We start from the raw sequence: 20,390 nt of genomic DNA, 5'->3' as shown, positions 1-20,390 counted from the left end.
GGTTGAATGGGGTTGTAGGTTATAGCCTATGACCCATTGATTTTATGTCCCTAGGGGTCCTAGGACCCCTAAGGACACTTGTCATAATCCAATGGGTCGTAGGTTAGCCTACAACCCCATTACACCCATATAATTGATTACTATATGTCCTTAGGGGTCCTAGGACCACTAGGGACACTTGTCATGATGCAATAGGTCAAAGGGGGCTGTAGGTTTGCCTACGACCCCATTCGACTCATATTATCATTAACATATGTCACTAGGGATCCTTGGACCCCTAGGGACACTTGTCAAGATGCAATGGGTTGATTGGGGTCATAGGTTAGACTAGCACCCCATTCGACCAATATGATCAATTGCCTTATTTCGCTAGGGATCTTAGGACCGCTAAGGACACTTGTCACAATGAAATGTGTTAAATGGAGTCGTAAGTTAGTCTACAACACCATACAACTCATATGATTGATTACCATATATAGGACCCCTAAGGACACTTGTCACGATGCAATAGGTTAAATATGATCATAGGTTAGACTACGACCCCACATGACCCACATGATTGATTACCTTATGTCCCTAGGGGTCCTAGGACCCCTAGGGACACATGTTACGATGCAATGGCTCAAATGGGGCAGTAGGTTAGTCTACAACCCCATTTAACCCATATGATTGATTATCATATGTCCTTAGGGGTCCTAGGACCCCTAGGGACACTTGTCATGATGCAATGGGTCAAATGGGATCATAGGTTAGCCTAAAACCCCATTCAACCCATATGATCAATTCCCATATGTCTCTAGGGATCCTAGGGCCCCTAGGACCCCTAGGGACACATGTCACGATGCAATGGATTGAATGGAGTCATAGATTAGTCTATGACCCCATTTAAACCATATGATTGATTACCATATGTCCTTAGGAGTCCTAGGACCCCCAAGGACACATGTTGCGATGTAATGGGTCAAATGTGGTCATAGTTTATAGCCTACGACCCCATTTGACCCATATGATTGATTTTGATATCTGCCTAGGGGTCCTAGGGCCCCTAGGGATACATGTTATGATGCAATCAGTCAAATAGGGTTGTAGCTTAGCCTATGACCTCATTTGACGCATATGATCAATTACCCCATCTCCCTAGGGGCCCTAGAACCCCTAGGGACACGTGTCACAATGCAATGGATTGAATGGGGTTGCAGGTTAGCCTACGACCCCATTCAACCCATATGATTGATTACCGTATGTCCCTAGCGGTCCTAGGACCGTTAGGGACACATGTCATGATACAATGGATCGAACCTATGACCCCATTCAACCCATATGATTGATTGCCTTATGGTCTTCATCATCCCTGATGTTCACCATTACTATCTTAGCTTATGGAATTTTATGGTCTTCATCATCCCTACTGTTCACCATTACTACCTGAGCTGTCCCCATCGTCCCTACTGTCCAACACTACTTTTCAAAGTAGAGCCCAATTACCAATTACTATTTTCTCTGGTTTTTATATTAGCTTATCTACTCTTATCAGTCTTAGCTTTTTCCTTTTTATTTTTTCACTTTCGCTATCAGCCTATCACTATACAATGATCTTTATTTTTTTTTTCTTCTGATTTTCATGACTACTTTGACTATTGGTTTAACTCATATTTAACATTATTTTCCGTTCATACATTGAGTCGACTAGTTTCTTAAAGAGTGTTCTTTTATTCAAATTAAAAGAGACATTTTTTTTAGGGTTATATTAAATATTAGACCAATGATTTCTTACTATTATAATATTCATTTGTTATAAAAAAATACATTCTGTATCTAACTATAACTCATCAAAAATTCATCTATTATTTTATTTGGCCACATTCAACACTAGATTAATTCTATGATATTATAATATCTAAGCACTAAAATAAGCTTTTCATTTTAATTTTCTATGATTCATTGATGGCTTACCTTGTGATTGTGGACATATTGCCTAATTGCTTTTCAAAGTATAATGTATCACATGATAATCATATCTAATATTTATCATATATCTTCTATCTTTTATAGTTTGATTACTATATTTATCTTAATAAAGTTTATGTGACATAATGTTACATTAACATATATTAATTTGAAGATTTATTCTGTATCCTTATATGGGCTTACTTTGGAATGATTGTAGTATCATCCATATTTCTTAAGCTTAAATCATCATATCATTTTAGATATCATATAATACATTGCATATCTTCAATCTCAAAATTTTCTTCATTCTTTTTCTGATGCAATTTTGATCTTTAATTGGTACATTTTAATGTTTAGATCATTTTATGTGCTTATAGCCTTATCATTTTCTTTTGATTTATGAAGTGCACAAATGAATAAATGAATAGAATAAAAAATACTACTTTTGACAATAAGTAGACTTTTGTAGCAAGATACACATCACTTGAATGTCTCTACTATATTTATATAATCCTATTCTAATCAAATTGTTTTTATATTAGGATAATTTGACTTAATTTTAATACTAGCATTAATTGATTACTAATTTATAATGTATTCATTTATAACATGATCTTATCCAACTTGTATTTTTTGTAAGTCATATCAATATTCACAAGCTAGGGACACTTGTCATGATACAATGGGTCGAATGGTGTCGTAGATTAGCCTACGATCCCATTCAAAACATATGACCAATTACCTTATGTCCTTAGGAGTCCTAGGACGCCTAGGGATACATGTCACGATGCAGTGGGTTGAATGGGGTTGTAGGTTAGCCTATGATCCCATTCAACCCATATGATCAATTAATCTATGTCCCTAAGGGTCCTAGGACCCCTAGGGACACTTGTTACGATGCAATGGATGGAATGGCTTTGTAGGTTAGCCTACGACCCCATTTGACCCATATGATCAATTACAGTATGTCCCTAGGGTTCCAAGGACCCCTAACAACACTTGTCACAATGCAATGGGTTGAATGAGGTCATAGGTTAGCTTACAACCCCATTCAACCCATATGATTGATTAGCATATGTCCCTAGGGGTCCTAAGGAAACTTTTCGTGATGTAATGGGTCGAATGGGGTTGTAGGTTAGCCTATGACCCCATTCGCCCCATGTGATCAATTAGCATATGTCCTTAGGGGTCCTAGGACCCCTAGGAACACTTGTCATAATGCAATGGGTCAAATCAGATCATAGGTTAGCCTATGATCCCATTTGAACCATATGATTGAGTACCCTATGTCCTTAGGGGTCCTAGGACCCCTAGGGACACTTTTCGTAATGCAATAGGTTGAATGGGGTTATAGGTTATATCCTATGACCCATTGATGTTATGTCCCTAGGGGTCCTAGGACCCCTAAGGACACTTGTCATAATCCAATGGGTCGAATGGGGTCGTAGGTTAGCCTACAACCCCATTCCACCCATATAATTGATTACTATATGTCCCTAGGGGTCCTAGGACCACTAGGGACACTTGTCATGATGCAATAGGTCAAAGGGGGTTGTAGGTTTGCCTACGACCCCATTCGACCCATATTATTATTAACATATGTCACTAGGGATCCTTGGACCCCTAGGGACACTTGTCGAGATGCAATGGGTTGATTGGGGTCATAGGTTAGACTAGCACCCCATTCGATCAATATGATCAATTGCCTTATGTCGCTAGGGATCTTAGGACCGCTAAGGACACTTGTCACAATGAAATGTGTTAAATGGAGTCGTAAGTTAGTCTACAACACCATACAACTCATATGATTGATTACCATATATAGGACCCCTAAGGACACTTGTCACGATGCAATAGGTTAAATATGATCATATGTTAGCCTACGACCCCACATGACCCACATGATTGATTACCTTATGTCGCTAGGGGTCCTAGGAGCCCTAGGGACACATGTTACGATGCAATGGCTCAAATGGGGCAGTAGGTTAGTCTACAACCCCATTTAACCCATATGATTGATTATCATATGTCCTTAGGGGTCCTAGGACCCCTAGGGACACTTACCATGATGCAATGGGTCAAATGGGATCATAGGTTAGCCTAAAACTCCATTCGACCCATATGATCAATTACCATATGCCTCTAGGGATCCTAGGGCCCCTAGGACCCCTAGGGACACATGTCGCGATGCAATGGATCGAATGGAGCCATAGATTAGTCTACGACCCCATTTAAACCATATGATTGATTACCATATGTCCTTAGGAGTCCTAGGACCCCCAAGGACACATGTTGCGATGTAATGGGTCAAATGTGATCATAATTTATAGCCTACGACCCCATTTGACCCATATGATTGATTTTGGTATGTGCCTAGGGGTCCTAGGGCCCCTAGGGATACATGTTATGATGTAATGGTTCAAATAGGGTTGTAGGTTAGCCTATGACCCCATTTGACCCATATGATCAATTACCCCATCTCCCTAGGGGCCCTAGAACCCCTAGGGACACTTGTCATAATGCAATGGATTGAATGGGGTTGCAGGTTAGCCTAAGACCCCATTCAACCCATATGATTGATTACTGTATGTCCCTAGCGGTCCTAGGACCCTTAGGGACACATTTCATGATATAATGGATCGAACCTATGACCCCATTCAACCCATATGATTGATTTCCTTATGGTCTTCATCATCCCTGATGTTCACCATTACTATCTTAGCTTATGGAATTTTATGGTCTTCATCATCCCTACTGTTCACCATTATTATCTGAGCTGTCCCCATCATCCCTATTGTCCAACACTACTTTTCAAAGTGGAGCCCAATTACCAATTACTATTTTCTTTGGTTTTTATATTAGCTTATCTACTCTTATCAGTCTTAGCTTTTTCCTTTTTATTTTTTCACTTTCGCTATCAGCCTATCACTATACAATGATCTTTGTTTTTTTGTTCTTATGATTTTCATGACTACTTTGACTATTGGTTTAACTCATATTTAACATTATTTTCCGTTCATACATTGAGTCGACTAGTTTCTTAAAGAGTGTTCTTTTATTCAAATTAAAAGAGACATTATTTTTTAGGGTTATATTAAATATTAGACCAATGATTTCTTACTATTATAATATTCATTTGTTAAAACAAAATACATTCTGTATCTAGCTATAACTTATAAAAAATTCATCTATTATTTTATTTGGCCGCATTCAACACTAGATTAATTCTATGTTATTATAATATCTAAGCACTAAAATAAGTTTTTCATTTTAATTTTCTATGATTCATTGATGGCTTACCTTGTGATTGTGGACATATTGCCTAATTGCTTTTCAAAGTATAATGTATCACATGATAATCATATCTAATCTTTATCATATATCTTCTATAGTTTGATTACTATATTTATCTTAATAAAGTTTATGTGACATAATGTTACATTAACATATATTAATTTGAAGATTTATTCTATATCCTTATGTGGGCTTACTTTGGAATGATTGTAGTATCATCCATATTTCTTAACCTTAAATCATCATATCATTTTAGATATCATATAATACATTGCATACCTTCAATCTCAAAATTTTCTTCATTCTTTTTCTGATGCAATTTTGATCTTTAATTGATACATTTTAATGTTTAGATCATTTTATGTGCTTATAGCCTTATCATTTTCTTTTGATTTATGAAGTGCACAAATGAATAAATGAATAGAATAAAAAATACTACTTTTGACAATAAGTAGACTTTTGTAGCAAGATACACATCACTTGAATGTCTCTACTATATTTATATAATCCTATTCTAATCAAATTGTTTTTATAGTAGGATAAATTGACTTAATTTTAATACTAGCATTAATTTATTACTAATTTATAATGTATTCATTTATAACATGATCTTATCCAACTTGTATTTTTTGCAAGTCATATCAATATTCACAAGCTCATTCCGACCTTATAAATACAAATAAAATTAAAATATTTGAATTACTTAAACCTCCATAATTTTTAATTAGTAGATGCATACATATTTAGAGATTATTATTTTCAAGTACAAAAATGATTGTAGATAAACTAAATGCAACAAACATAGGTTAGTTATTCCAATTTGATGAAAAGATCAATGAAAATATGATAGTAATTGATAACTGCTAGAACTTACAAAAGGTCTGAATAACCAATATAGAATGACCACCTTTTTTCCCCTAAATTTGAAAAGATAATTGTAATTGAGTTGATTAGAATGGTTTTTTCTTATTGCATACATTTTTCCATTCTAAGATAATCCCTCCTTTCTCCCAAAGTCTTTTTCAAATCCATTTCTCATTAGAATTAATTCATTTTCAAAACATTTCTAGCACATTGACCCTTAAGTAGTTTGTAGCACATCTCTCCTAACTAATCCATCTAAAATAATTGGTAAAAGGAAAGAGGATGGTATAATATCCAAATATATTTGAACTCTAATGTTAATATGTTAACATTTAAAATAAGAAATATAAAACTAGATCAAAATGTAAACTTAACCTAGAAATGAAAGAAAGAGGGGAATTCTAAGGAGTGTGCCCCTCTACAACATGAAATCACAAGCTCATAGAGTTAACTCACACATTCATAATTTATGATTTAGTTATCCTAGAAGAGTTTTCTAAAGTAATATGTCTCCATTTTACCATACATATGTTCATCAAGAATGCATTCCATCTCTAATGGAGTGAATTTTGTTGCTAGATTCTCTTTCTCAAATGGTATTATTCTTTGTATTAGGGTATAAGTCTACCATGTAAAATATAAGAAAACCTCCTACGTCTTCACAACTCTTATAAATAATAAAAGTAATTTTAGAATTAACTCTTATATGTATTTGACACAAAACAAAACATTAGCTAAAATATATAGTCCTATTTAGAGAATAATTAAATTCAAACTCTATTAGAGCTTAAGAGAAATCTTGATTCTAGGTGTCTTACAAAAAAGAAATCTTGATATATTCTATAAAATCATATTAGGCATCATGGTTTCACCATCTATTTGGAGGTGATAGGTTAAACATGACTAAGAACTATATCCAAATTATTTCAAAGAGTTCACTATAAGTTCTTGATAAATTATGTACCTCTATAATTTATGACACTCTCTAGAATGCCTTACAATTTAACCCATTCCTCATTAAATGCAAATGATTATATAATCTAGAGTAAATTAAAATTTATTTGATAAAATTTTGTACTCATATAACATTAATAATATCAGATTTCCACAATCCATTACTATTACATTAATACTCTAAAATTACTATTATTATTTATACTAGTTGTGAAGACGTAGGAGGTTTTCTTATATTTAACATGGTAGACTTATACCCTTATACAGAGAATAATACCATTCAAGTAGCAATAAAATTCACTCCATTAGAGATGGAATGCATTCTTGATGAACATCTATTGAATAGAACCCATGACAAAGAATGCTACATATGTATGGTAAAATGGAGACATATTACTTTAGAAAACTCTTCTAGGATAACTAAATCATAAATCATGAATGTGTGAGTTAACTCTGTAAGCTTGTGATTTCATGTTGTGGAGGGGCACACTCCTTAGAATTCCCCTCTTTCTTTCATTTCCACATTAAGTTTTCATTTTGATATAGTTTTATATTTCTTATTTTAAATGTTAGTATATTAACATTAGAGTTCAAATATACTTGGATATTATACAATCCTCTTTCCTTTTTAGCAATTATTTTAGATGGATTAGTTAGGAGAGATGTGCTACAAACTACTCAAGGGTCAATGTGCTGGAAATGTTTTGAAAATGAATTAATTCTAATGAGAAATGGATTTGAAAAAGACTTTAGGAGAAAGGAGGGATTATCTTAGAATGGAAAAATGTATCCAATAAGAAAAAACCATTCTAATCAACTCAATTATGATTATCTTTTTAAATTTAGGGGAAAACAAGGTGGTCATTCTATATTGGTTATTTAGACTTTCTGTAAGTTCTAGTAGTTATCAATTACTATCATATTTTCATTGATCTTTTCATCAGATTGGAATAACTAACCCATGTTTGTTGCATTTAGTTTATCTACAATTATTTTTGTACTTGAAAATAATAATCTCCAAATATGTATGCATATACTAATTAAAAAATTATGGAGGTTTAAGTAATTCAAATATTTAAATTTTATTTGTATTTATAAGGTTGGAATGAGCTTGTGAATATTGATATGACTTGCAAAAGATACAAGTTGGATAAGATCATGTTATAAATGAATACATTATAAATTAGTAATCAATTAATGCTAGTATTAAAATTAAGTCAATTTATCCTAATATAAAAATAATTTGATTAGAATAGGATTATATAAATATAGTAGAGACATTCAAATGATGTGTATCTTGCTATAAAAGTCTATTTATTGTCAAAAGTAGTATTTTTTATTCTATAAATTTATCAAGATTTTAAAAACACTAGGAACAAATGCAAATGGAAAACAAACAAAAGATGCCTTAAATGCACCATTACATTTCCACATACATCAAGTTGTATGGACAAATATATACATGTGCTCATCATTAATCTATAGGTGCATCATATTCTTAAACACACAAAGAGAAAATATATTAGATATATGAGATTATGGTCAATGAAGCTTAACAACAACATTCTATGTTTTTTCTCACACATATTATTCCATAAATTCTCGCAAGAAATTGATAAAGTAAGATTTTATATGTAACTTTTGTATTTTAATATAAATTAAATAAATAAACAATAAGAAAAAATTTATTCATTTGTGCACTTCATTTAATTTTAGGGACTAGAATCTCAACATATGTACTAATTACAAAAAGTGGTGCATAAATTTACGTTGGTGATGTAAAACATTTTGAGATAATCATAATAATGTCATAAATCAAAAGAAAATGATAAGGCTATAAGCACATAAAATGATCTAAACATTAAAATGTATCAATTAAAGATCAAAATTGCATCAGAAAAAGTATGAAGAAAATTTTGAGATTGAAGATATGCAATGTATTATATGATATCTAAAATGATATGATGATTTAAGCTTAAGAAATATGGATGATACTACAATCATTCCAAAGTAAGCCCATATAAGGATATAGAATAAATCTTCAAATTAATATATGTTAATGTAACATTATGTCACATAAACTTTATTAAGATAAATATAGTAGTCAAACTATAAAAGATAGAAGATATATGATAAAGATTAGATATGATTATCATGTGATACATTATACTTTGAAAAACAATTAGGCAATATGTCCACAATCGCAAGGTAAGACATCAATGAATTATAGAAAATTAAAATGAAAAATTTATTTTAGTGCTTAGATATTATAATAACATAGAATTAATCTAGTGTTGAATGTGGCCAAATAAAATAATAGTTCAATTTTTGATAAGTTATAGCTAGATACAAAATGTATTTTGTTTTAACAAATGAATATTATAACAGTGAGAAATCATTGGTCTAATATTTAATATAACCCTAAAAAATAATGTCTCTTTGAATCTGAATAAAAAAACACTATTTAAGAAACTGGTCCACTCAATGTATGAAAGGAAAACAATGCTAAATATGAATTAAATCAATAGTCAAAGCAGTCATAAAAATCATAACAACAAAAAAAGAAAGATCATTTTATAATGATAGGCTGATAGCGAAAGTGAAAAAATTAAAAGGAAAAAGCTAAGGCTGATCAGAGCGGGTAAGCTAATATAAAAACCAGAGAAAACAAATACGTGAAAGAATGATCATGTCTAGGACCTGCAATTTCTAGTGTACGGAATGGACTTCTGCATACCTCAGCGCACGGATTTAAACTGTACATTTCTCGGCTTGAAAGTAACGTCTCATACATTGTATGGTGCAAGGAATTTGATTTGACCGGTGCAAAATGCGAGGGGCTCGGCGGCATAGGCAGGGTAAACAAAATGGTTTACCTTTTAGTAACGTTGCCCCATCGCTGTGCAGCATCCTGGAAACATCCCAAAAGCAAAGCATATTCTTCGATGTGTACGTGACAGGAATTCAGCATTACTATTGATGTACGTACATTTGGGATTGAGATGACACAATTAGTCTGTACCACAAAAGTAGGATAGAGTTGGTGGGACCGAGATTTACCCAAAAATTTCCAAGCTCATTAATATCCGGACGCGGACCACCATGAGTACCAATTGACTGAGGAACGCTCCTTACTGTTATTCACATGGGAGGTTTCAGAGTACGAAAATGTCTATGCAGCATTAAAAAGGTTTATTCATTGATTAAATTAGATTTGAAAAGGTAAATACTTTCTAATTTGTATTCTAATTAATAAATATAAATAAATAGTCTTATTTTATTTATTAAAATTAAATTTCAAAACATTATTACTTTCTATTTTTCATTCTAATGAATGAATATTAAAAAATTGTCTTATCAAACATCTTTTCATGTTTGTATAGACATCTCATACTATTGCATTATGTGATGTAGATTAGTATTCAATTATAAGTTATATTGATTTCATCTTGTTTTTTTTTATTGAAAAAATGAGAATTACAAAATTGCAGTTTTGATTTCATCTTGTTAGTGCAACTAGCACTTGTAGGGGAAAAAGGTGCAAGGGTACCCCAGTACAAGTAAAAGCTCACCAAAAGATGACTGTTGTTTAAGTGTCACATGTAAAACTTCAATTAATTTAAACACATTATTAGTTCCTGCCAAAGGTGGGATACTAATGGATTCATTCAATCTATTTTTCAATTAATTTAACCAATCACATATACAATTTTTTTTTATTTTTCTGGACTTTGTCAAGAACATATATTTTCTTATACAAAATAAATTTTCAAAGTTATACGATGTGATGTTGAGAAATGCGATTTAAAATGGCTTTTATTATTTCATATATTTAATATTTATAATTTATGATTTCATATTAAGTTGTGTTTAATGTCTATATTTTTTATTTGTATGATAAAAATTTGCTATATAAATATATTAAAACTAATATGTTAATACTAAAGTTAATAACATGAATATATTCAATGATTATATATTTTTATAAGCAAATATAAATATTAAATTAATAATATATAAATATTAGTTTTATAAATTATATATATATACACTCAAAAGTTTTAACATGGAATCTCCCATTATTTAATCAAAATTACTTAGTATAAATTATGTATTTAATCTATATAATTAGATTCAATATTATGTTGTATAAATATCAAGTATTTTAATTGAAATGATATTTATTATTATTTATTGATATATAGTTTTAAATTATAATCACCTTTATCATAGGTTTTATATACTATAGATTATAAACATAAATATAAATATTTATTATTATTTAAATTAATCTAAGACAAATCATCTATTCTATTTGAAAGAATATATAATATTAAATTATTTTAATATGGTCATTAAATAAAATCTAATAATTATCGTCTAGTCTTACATAAGCATTCTTTATCTAAACATTAACACCAATTCTTATACATCCCAATCTAAAAACAATGTACTTATAGTTTATTTGTTTTCTCAATCTTTATAGTTAATTCTTCCATTCATCATTTTAGTTTTCATCTTTCTATATATTTCTACTTTCTTTCCTTTCTAACTATTTGCCAAAACTTTGACTCGTCGTGTCTCTTGTTAAATTATGGAAGGGGCCAATTTATTTTTGGAAATGAATATATTACACATCCTTCAAAACTAATTATGTAGTATCATTGACCTAAACTAATTATGTAGTATCATTGACCTAAAAATGGTATTAATATTATCTATGTTATCAATTGTGAGATAATTCTATTATTTGTAGTGCAATGATAAATAGTTATTAATTAAATATACTATAATAATAAAATATTTATTCAGTTTAAAATGTGCATATAGTTACGCTATTTCAAAGGAAAATATTTAGAAATTAATATTAGAACTTGCAAAATTATGTTAAATTTTTATTTTTTCACTACTATACTTTAGCAATTTTTAACCAATTTAATAATGAAAAAAATAATTTTATATTTTCTCTTTATATTCTATGATTTAATTTACCTATATAAAATGACTAAATTCTTAAAATGTTTATTGGCTCTATTTTTTATTACATGACATTATATTTAATTAGATGATGTATTTTTCATTTCAACAAAATAGTTTTAACTAAAACATATATTCATGTAGTTAATTCTTTAATATACATAATCTAACATTGAGCCCTAAGTTGTTTTGCATCTAATCTACTAAATATTTTTTTTCATTAACATGAGAATTTAAATAATTAAATATTAAATATTATTTGCATTCCTCTTACATGTTTTACTTTGTTCAACTTTATCTCTCTTCAAATCAAGGATTGAAAATAGCTAATGAGTAAAGATTTTAACATCTATTAGACAAAAGAAGTGTTCTTTTATTAGATGGTTTATATTCACTTCTAAAAGTATTATATATAGTGTTTTCTATCCTCTTAAAATATTTTTTATTACATGACATGAATGTATCTATAAAAATTTATATACGTGAGATTATATATAATCTCATGTATTATTAATTTATCCTATATATATATATATATATATATATATATATATATATATATATATATATATATATATATATATATATATATATATATATATATATATATAACATTATGTATCATTGTTATATAATGTATGCACTATCAACATATTATTGTTATTTTGTTTATTGGAAAATATGTAAATTAAAATCTTTTATGTTATAATGTAAAGTGTAAAAATAATTGATAAATAAAAAATATTCTCATTATGCGAACTTTTGAATTTGACATTATGTTATAAAACGCATAAATCTTTATGAATAATATTAGAATTAATTATTGAGAAATTTATTTATACAGTATAACTTATTTTAAACCCTAGAGAAATTATGGAGCAGTAAGGGGGATTTGGTGTGATCCAGCTGAACTCCCCTCCCAGGTGGGAATAACCCGAGCGAAACTAGTCGATCTAATCTCTCACTAACTGAAAATGCTCCAGAACCTTTGGAACCCCATTATGGCCGGTGATTGTTATACGCACTCAACTCTGCAATGTCATACAGGCTCAACAGGATTGCAAGCGCACTGCCCAGGACGTGGCCTGTGATTGTTATGCTCAACTTTTCTCCCCTTTAATTTTGGACCATTCTTCTAACCTTCGCATGTATTTTCTCTTGTTGGGCGAACTTGGAGTTCTTCTCGGAGGCGGTGGAGAGGTTGAGAAAGCCCAACTCCACCTTGACGCGGAGATCGGGATCGTCGGGTTGATCCACCTGCCATTCCAGACGAGACACGATGCCTTTCCATATAATGATAATGTCACATCGCCTGAGTCACTTTATTTCCTCCTCACCCTCTGCAACGCCCACGAAGCCCATCCAATTGGTTGAATACATTATTCAGTTCAAATGTTTTTCACTCTGAGTACTCGGAAAGTTGGAGAAAATAATGGAAACGTGAGATAGGTGTTTAAACAAATCCTCTGTCGGGTATTTACTATAAAACTCACAAAGAAGAATGGGTGATATAAACAGATTGTATGAGTTGTTAGATTTGGAGGAGACTTCTGGCATGAAGAGGTCTGTGAATCTATACTTCATCAAGTATTTGTGATCATGGCAATGTGAAAGAGTTATAAAAGAAATTATGGCCAGCAGAGTCTCTTTCAACATTATTTCACACTGGCCCACTTACCACTTCCGTAGCAAGAAACAAGGTGTTTGACAGTTTTAGAGTGCAAAACAACTTAACAGGTCATGAGACAGGTATTTGAGTCATCTGTACGTGAGCAACCTCGCACGTAAAGCCTATCGGCTAAAAATTCATAAAACTAGCATTTGTACCAATGGTGCCCAATGGTTAAGCATATAGTACTATATCATTTGCATATGCTATGTGTTCATTGGATAATGATGAGAAAATTGATTACACAATATTTACAGTAAGCTTTTTATTTACACGAATCTGCAACTTTTTATCGTATGACATGCCTTTAAGACAGGTAACACTAGCACACATATATACTTATTAAATATAAAAATACGCCAAGAGGTGTCTATTGGACGTTGTAATTTGGTAAAAATATATGTCTCAGGAAGATATCTCTTGTCATATATATATGCTAGTAGAATTCATGGTGCAGCATAGAATAAATTGTTTAAATTTGATATAAATTATTTGGGTTGTGATCAAAGGAAGGTAAAGGAAGATGTAGGCTGAGAAGCAAGAGAACGATCTTAAGCCTTAGCTTTAGCTTGACTATTCTTGTGACATTGATGAGCATGTTGATTATGAACAATTTTACAAGTGATAGTAGAATCAACTACCATAGGCTCTGCAGAAAGAACATCAATGGGTTGAGATGCAATAGTAGATGGAACAAATGTAGAAGATAAGATAGGTGCGGATGAAGTAGGCAAGACATGTGGAGGTAAATAACCCTTAGGAAGACTAAGCTCCAAAAGCTTATCTACTTTATATTGTTCATAGTTTCTATAGAGATGATTAGGACAAGTAGGTAGTTTTTCAGGACAAGATGGCCAATAAAAATCAATATGAGCACAATCTCTAAGACGTAATCATTTATAAAGAGAATGATTAATAATAACACTGACTCCATCATGAGGAAGTTTAAGACATTTATGAGTAGGAGAAGCTACAACTTGCAAGGCGGAAAGTCATGGAATACCAAGCTTAACTTGAAATTGATCAGGATAGGAATAACCACAAAGGTAGTAAACAGTTTTCTCTGAAATAGTAACAAATAACATGATAGACCTTGAGGTTGGTAAAGAAAACCATTACTAGTTTGAATCCAAACAGGAGTACAATCATAAGTATATCTATGTAATTGTTTATTAAAGAAGTGTTCTTCAGTGATAACATTCACAGTAGAGGAAGGGTCAACCAAAGTACCACTAGAAGGCATAATACAAGTAACTCTACCAATGATGTAAAGAAGACCATTACGTGCCTCAAACATATCAGACTAACCTTAAAGATAATGATACGCGGTGTTTGTTGAGGATTAGATGGAGAAGAAATCAGAGGTTGAGACTCTAACTCAACATGATTAACCACTTGATTTGCTTCTTCTATCTTTTCATCATAAGAAATATGGAAATCAGAAGAAGCGGGTTGATTAATGACGTTCATTGAGTAGGAAGGCAAATGATTAGTGTAAATCTGCAAATTCTAATTAGGAGGGGCAACAAAATTATTCATATGATTAACTTGAGAATCAACAAAAATAACCTTAGAATCAATAAGGTCTTGAATTGAATTCTTCAAACCATAACACTTTTCAGTATCATGACCCAATTGATAGTGATATTGATAGAAAGTATTGTTAGAATCAAAATATTTAGGCGAAGATTTACTAGGATCAATAGGACGAATAGGAGGAAGATTAAGAACATGAGTGTGAATCAACTTAGTTATCACCTCAGAAAAAGGCTTAGATAATTCGATATGTTGATGATTAGGAAGAAATACAAAGGAAAAAGTAGTCATACCTCAAGATGTAGTAGCCACTTGATCACCATTTGTATGTGGAGAATGATTTTGATAAAGTTCTTAGATATATAGAGGACTTGTTTGAATGTTTATCGACATCACTCTTATCACTAGTAATAGGAGCCATCAGAGTAGAGCTCTAAGTTGACTCACTTGTAACTGGTAATGGTGAAGCACTACACATAGGTGTGAAAAGGAGTCATACTAAGCAAAGAAAATCTTACCCCTAATGTTTTTTTCTAAATTAGAAATAAAAATGGATCGAGTATCATGATCAAGAATAGGATAAGAAATCTGAGCATACAACTATTTAAATATACCAATAAAATTAGTCAGTTTCTCTTTAACATTCTACTTACAATGTATTAAATTGGTTAAAGAAACTTGTGGAACAATATTCTGAAACTGTTGAATAAAAACATTAGCAAGAGTTTAAAAAGAATCAATAGAATAAGGAGTGTTGAAATGAGATTGTTTGAAGTGTGGAACCTATCATGGAAAAATCATTATTTTGTCATTGATGTCAAACTTTCTATTTGTTGGTGAGACAATTTCTTTTTGGTCTGAATGTTATCATTTGATTGATTAATAAAGAGGATTTGAAACAAAAGCATAACAAGAGTAACTAGAGAAAGGTTGAGTTATATGGTGTATAAAGGAGCATTAAGACCAAGTAAGACATTGATGATATGATGTATTGATGATCTACTTGAGGCTAAAGTGAATGGTTACTTTAACTAAGCCAAAAAGAAGTGTTTTCGTAAAAAGTGTCTCCCAAGCCTGACCGAGCAAATAGTGTAAGCCGAGAAAACTGAGTTCAGGCTAAACATAATTTAGCATGTGTTGAGTGTAAAAAAATTAGTAAGTGTCAAGCGTCTTGATAAAATATAGTAAGTGTTGAGCATCAGGGAAATAACAGTGGTGACCATACAAGGAAGACTTAGTTGATGCCGAGCAACCATAGTTGGTCAAGCATTAGAAGACTATTATTGTTGAGTGAACAATGTAGATGTCAAGTGATAGAAGAAAGAGTTTAACTGAAGATTTGATGATCTAAGCCAACAAAGTTTATTTCTTAAATTGTGTGAAGCATGTTGAAGGTATCTATGATAAGCTAGTGGTAGAAAATTGAAGATAAATCATTTTGAGGCAAATCTAAGGAAGATTGTGAGAGAAGTTTCTAGAGGGAAACTAATGGAAAGAGGGAGGATAATGAATTTGAACTAACTATAAGATAGATGATTGTGATTCAGCAAAAAAAATCATAATTCTCTATATAAGGAGAGACAAGGCCAGAAGCAAACTAGAGTGTGTTAAGAGTTAAGAGGTGTTTCTTCATATGGTGGCTGAAGGGATGAATCTGCAATTGGCATACTGAGCAAGAAGGCTTAAGAAGTTGAGGGCTTGAAAGGTGAACAAAAAATCATAAACAAAGATCATGAATGCCAAGCAGAATGGAGGACTGAACTAGAGATTTGTAATATGCAAGTGAGTTGTGTTTTGTTATCAAATCAAGTTCCACTGCTACTTTCTAATCATTGTATCAGTCTAGATAAATCCTTTGGATTAAGGTTGACCTAACAGTCATTTGTAAATCCTTTAACTAGGTGACATTCTAATTGAATGTTCTAGAGTCCTCTAACAAGGCTCACTTCTAATAGGGTGATTGAAATCCTTTAATCAAGTTCACATTTAATAGTGTGCATTGTAACCTTTAACAGGGTTGGTTCCTCACAAGACTCACTTCAGAAGAGTGAAAATTAGTAGCATGTTATTTGTGTTTTTTCCCCATCTCCGTTTTTCTCCTTTTCTTCCTTCTCTTCTTCTTCTTTCTTCCTCATCTCTTCTCTCTTCCTCTTTTCTTCTTTCTCTCTTTTCTTTTCTTATTCTACTCTCCTCTTCTCTCTTCTTCTTCTTCTTCTCTTTTCTTTTCCTCTTCTCTAATTTTTCTTTCTTCTAATATCTTCCTTTTATATTATTCTTTCTTTCTTTCTTCCTCTTCATTCTATCTTTTTTTCTCTTCCTAACCTTCAGAATTGGTGTGGCTCACCAAATTGACAACCATAGATAGTTTGTAATCCTTAACTGGATCCTCTGATGTATCTAAGACAATTATTGTATTTTCTACTTGCATAGTATTACTACCAATGGTTATTGTTGTCACAAAAGCTTGCACCCTTGTCTATAGTTTTTATGTAAGGACAACCTTGTGAAACATGGAAACAACCTCCAAGTTGTGGGACTTGAACTATGAGGTTGAGATTCCGGAGAAGGTTCGCTTCCTCTACTATTAGGATGTGCACTTAAACTATTCCTAAAAAAAAAGGGAGAAGGAATACATGAAAGAAACTACCTAATCTATTCTAAAGATGTGATGAACCAAAATAGGGTGTTCAGATCAATCTCTACCCACACACGCATAGTACCATTATAATGATAGTCCAAAGATATATAGATTCAGAATTGCTTCAATCTATTAACCACATACAAATGAAACAACCACATGAGTGACACAAGGAAAAATTGCTTCACTTCTTATCATTCACTCGAAAAAAGAGATAAAAAAATGCAAATTATAGATATCGACAATACATCAAAGAGAGGTAGACAAATCTTGTACAATACATTGATGACTGAAAGAGATAAGGTAGGATTTCATATAACTCAAAGGAAAATAGGGAATTTACAGTAGCATGCCAAGGCAATACCAAAGAAATAGAGAAGATTAGACCCTAAGAAAGAGTACAACATTTTCTTCTATAGTGCAAGCATAACTTAGATAACTTCCATCGTAAGACAAAATTCAACCATTACAATCAAAACTATAGAGAATAATCATTGCAAAAAATAGAAAGATCTAATCATAATGCGAATCCATACACAAGAAGATCACTTCTTTGCAAAATAAGGCTTTGAGAGGTCAGGAACAATGACTGATAGAATGGATGGATCAATAGGTGACAATGGAGCATCTCTTTGCATTTATCAGACCTAGGGAGCAATGAAAGTAGTTGTAGGAGATGAGAAAGATTAGGTTCATCATCAAGGAACTTCTTTTGCTATCATCAACTTGCCAAATCAGTCATGTCATTTGGTCAACTAGAGTTATCCATCAAGCCTTGCCATATGGACCAAATATTGCCTACCATTTTGTCAGCAATTCAACCTTATGCCTCATATTTGACAACCCAAAATTGCAACTTCACTACCACCTTTCTTAAATAATAGTTTTTTCTTGAAAAATTGTGACCCATAGGTTATCGCTGCTTCACAACCCACTCTTAGCTTTCTTCATTAACCGCCATGACCTTACAAAGACTAATATCTAATCACATCTGCACTGTCACCACTTTATCCTGAGGTTTATTTCTAATCCATACAACCAAGGGAAACAAGAGGAATCACTTGATCACAACTCAAACCTTAGCCACTTCTTAACTTGCTGTGATTATGCACTAGCTGTAGATCTAAAAGATTTAACCTCTAAAGCATTGACGATATATCCTTTTCACGTTGTCATGACTTAAACCATGGCATGTTGATTTAACTGTGTGATTAGGTGAAAACAAAACAAATGCAATTTCACCACCTCGACCTTGGTTAAGCCAATATACTCTATGACACTACAAACACAAGGCAATTATGCTTTCACCATCTTGATCCTAGTTAGTGCTTAACCAACTGCAATTGTGCAAAATGCATGGTTGTGACTTAAAACATTATAAGGCACAAAATGAAATGAGGAACATAGCCAATGTTTAAATTATTTCATAAAGAGCCCTAGGTGACCGTTTAAAAGGATTATATTTGAGTTTGATTTTTGGTGGGAGGGTATTTTGGTTAACATTTCTAGCGACTCAGAGGGGATGCAAGCTTGCTTGGCATATGACCAGTGACCATCAAAAGATCCGTTTGGCTATGGAGTTTCTGAAACTACAAAACTTATCAATTTTATCACTTCTATCACATTCTAAGTTATAAAACATGCCTTTCTTCCTCTGTAACTTGCAAAAACTAGAACCAAAACTCTCTGTTACAAAACAAAACATGTGTCCATGCACTTCTTGAAAAATAAGAAAGAACATAAAGCAAACTAACTCTAACTATATATACATGAATATTTAATTCCATCAGAAATAGGACTTGAGATACATTACATTGATTGGAATAGGCAGGATTTTACCACTAGGCCTACTTAACTAAAAAGCATTGGCTTGCTTGAAACTGATGATTGTATAGGGACCACTCCATAGGGTATCAAACTTCAAGTGCCTCCTTGCTTTTGCTTTGTCTGCATCCCACTTCAACACAAGATCACCTTCTCTAAAATTTCTAACCTTAGCCTTCTTATTAAAGCTCCTTTTCATCTGATGCTTGTGTATTTCTAAGGTTTGTATTGCTTGACTTCTTTTCTGCTCTAGTTCCATCAAATATTCCATTCTTATAGACATAGCACCATTTTCAATTAGTTCTAATTGATGAGCTAACTCAAGAGCAGGAAACTCTAATGAGATAGGAAGTCTAGCTTCCTTTCCATATACAAATATGAATGGAGAATTTCCTATGGCTCTCTTGGGTGTTATTCTATTAGCCCATAGTGTTGTTTTCAAATTTTTATGCCAACACCTCTAGTTATCTTCAGTAGTCCTCTTGATGATTTTGATCAAAATTTTATTGGATGACTCAGCCAAGCCATTGCCTTGAGGGTAGTAATTAGAAAAATTAATCAAGTAAATACCATGATCAATTTCTCATGCAAAAATCTATGCTCCTAAAAATGATTTGGCATTATCTGATATTATGGTGGAAGGTGCACCAAACCTTGTGACAATTCCATTAAGGAATTCCACAA

This window comes from Cupressus sempervirens, chromosome 10 (genome assembly GCF_028749045.1).
Source record: "Cupressus sempervirens isolate cs-2001-9-10 chromosome 10, ASM2874904v1, whole genome shotgun sequence".
Lineage (NCBI taxonomy): Eukaryota > Viridiplantae > Streptophyta > Pinopsida > Cupressales > Cupressaceae > Cupressus > Cupressus sempervirens.
This window is presented reverse-complemented; position numbering follows the sequence as displayed.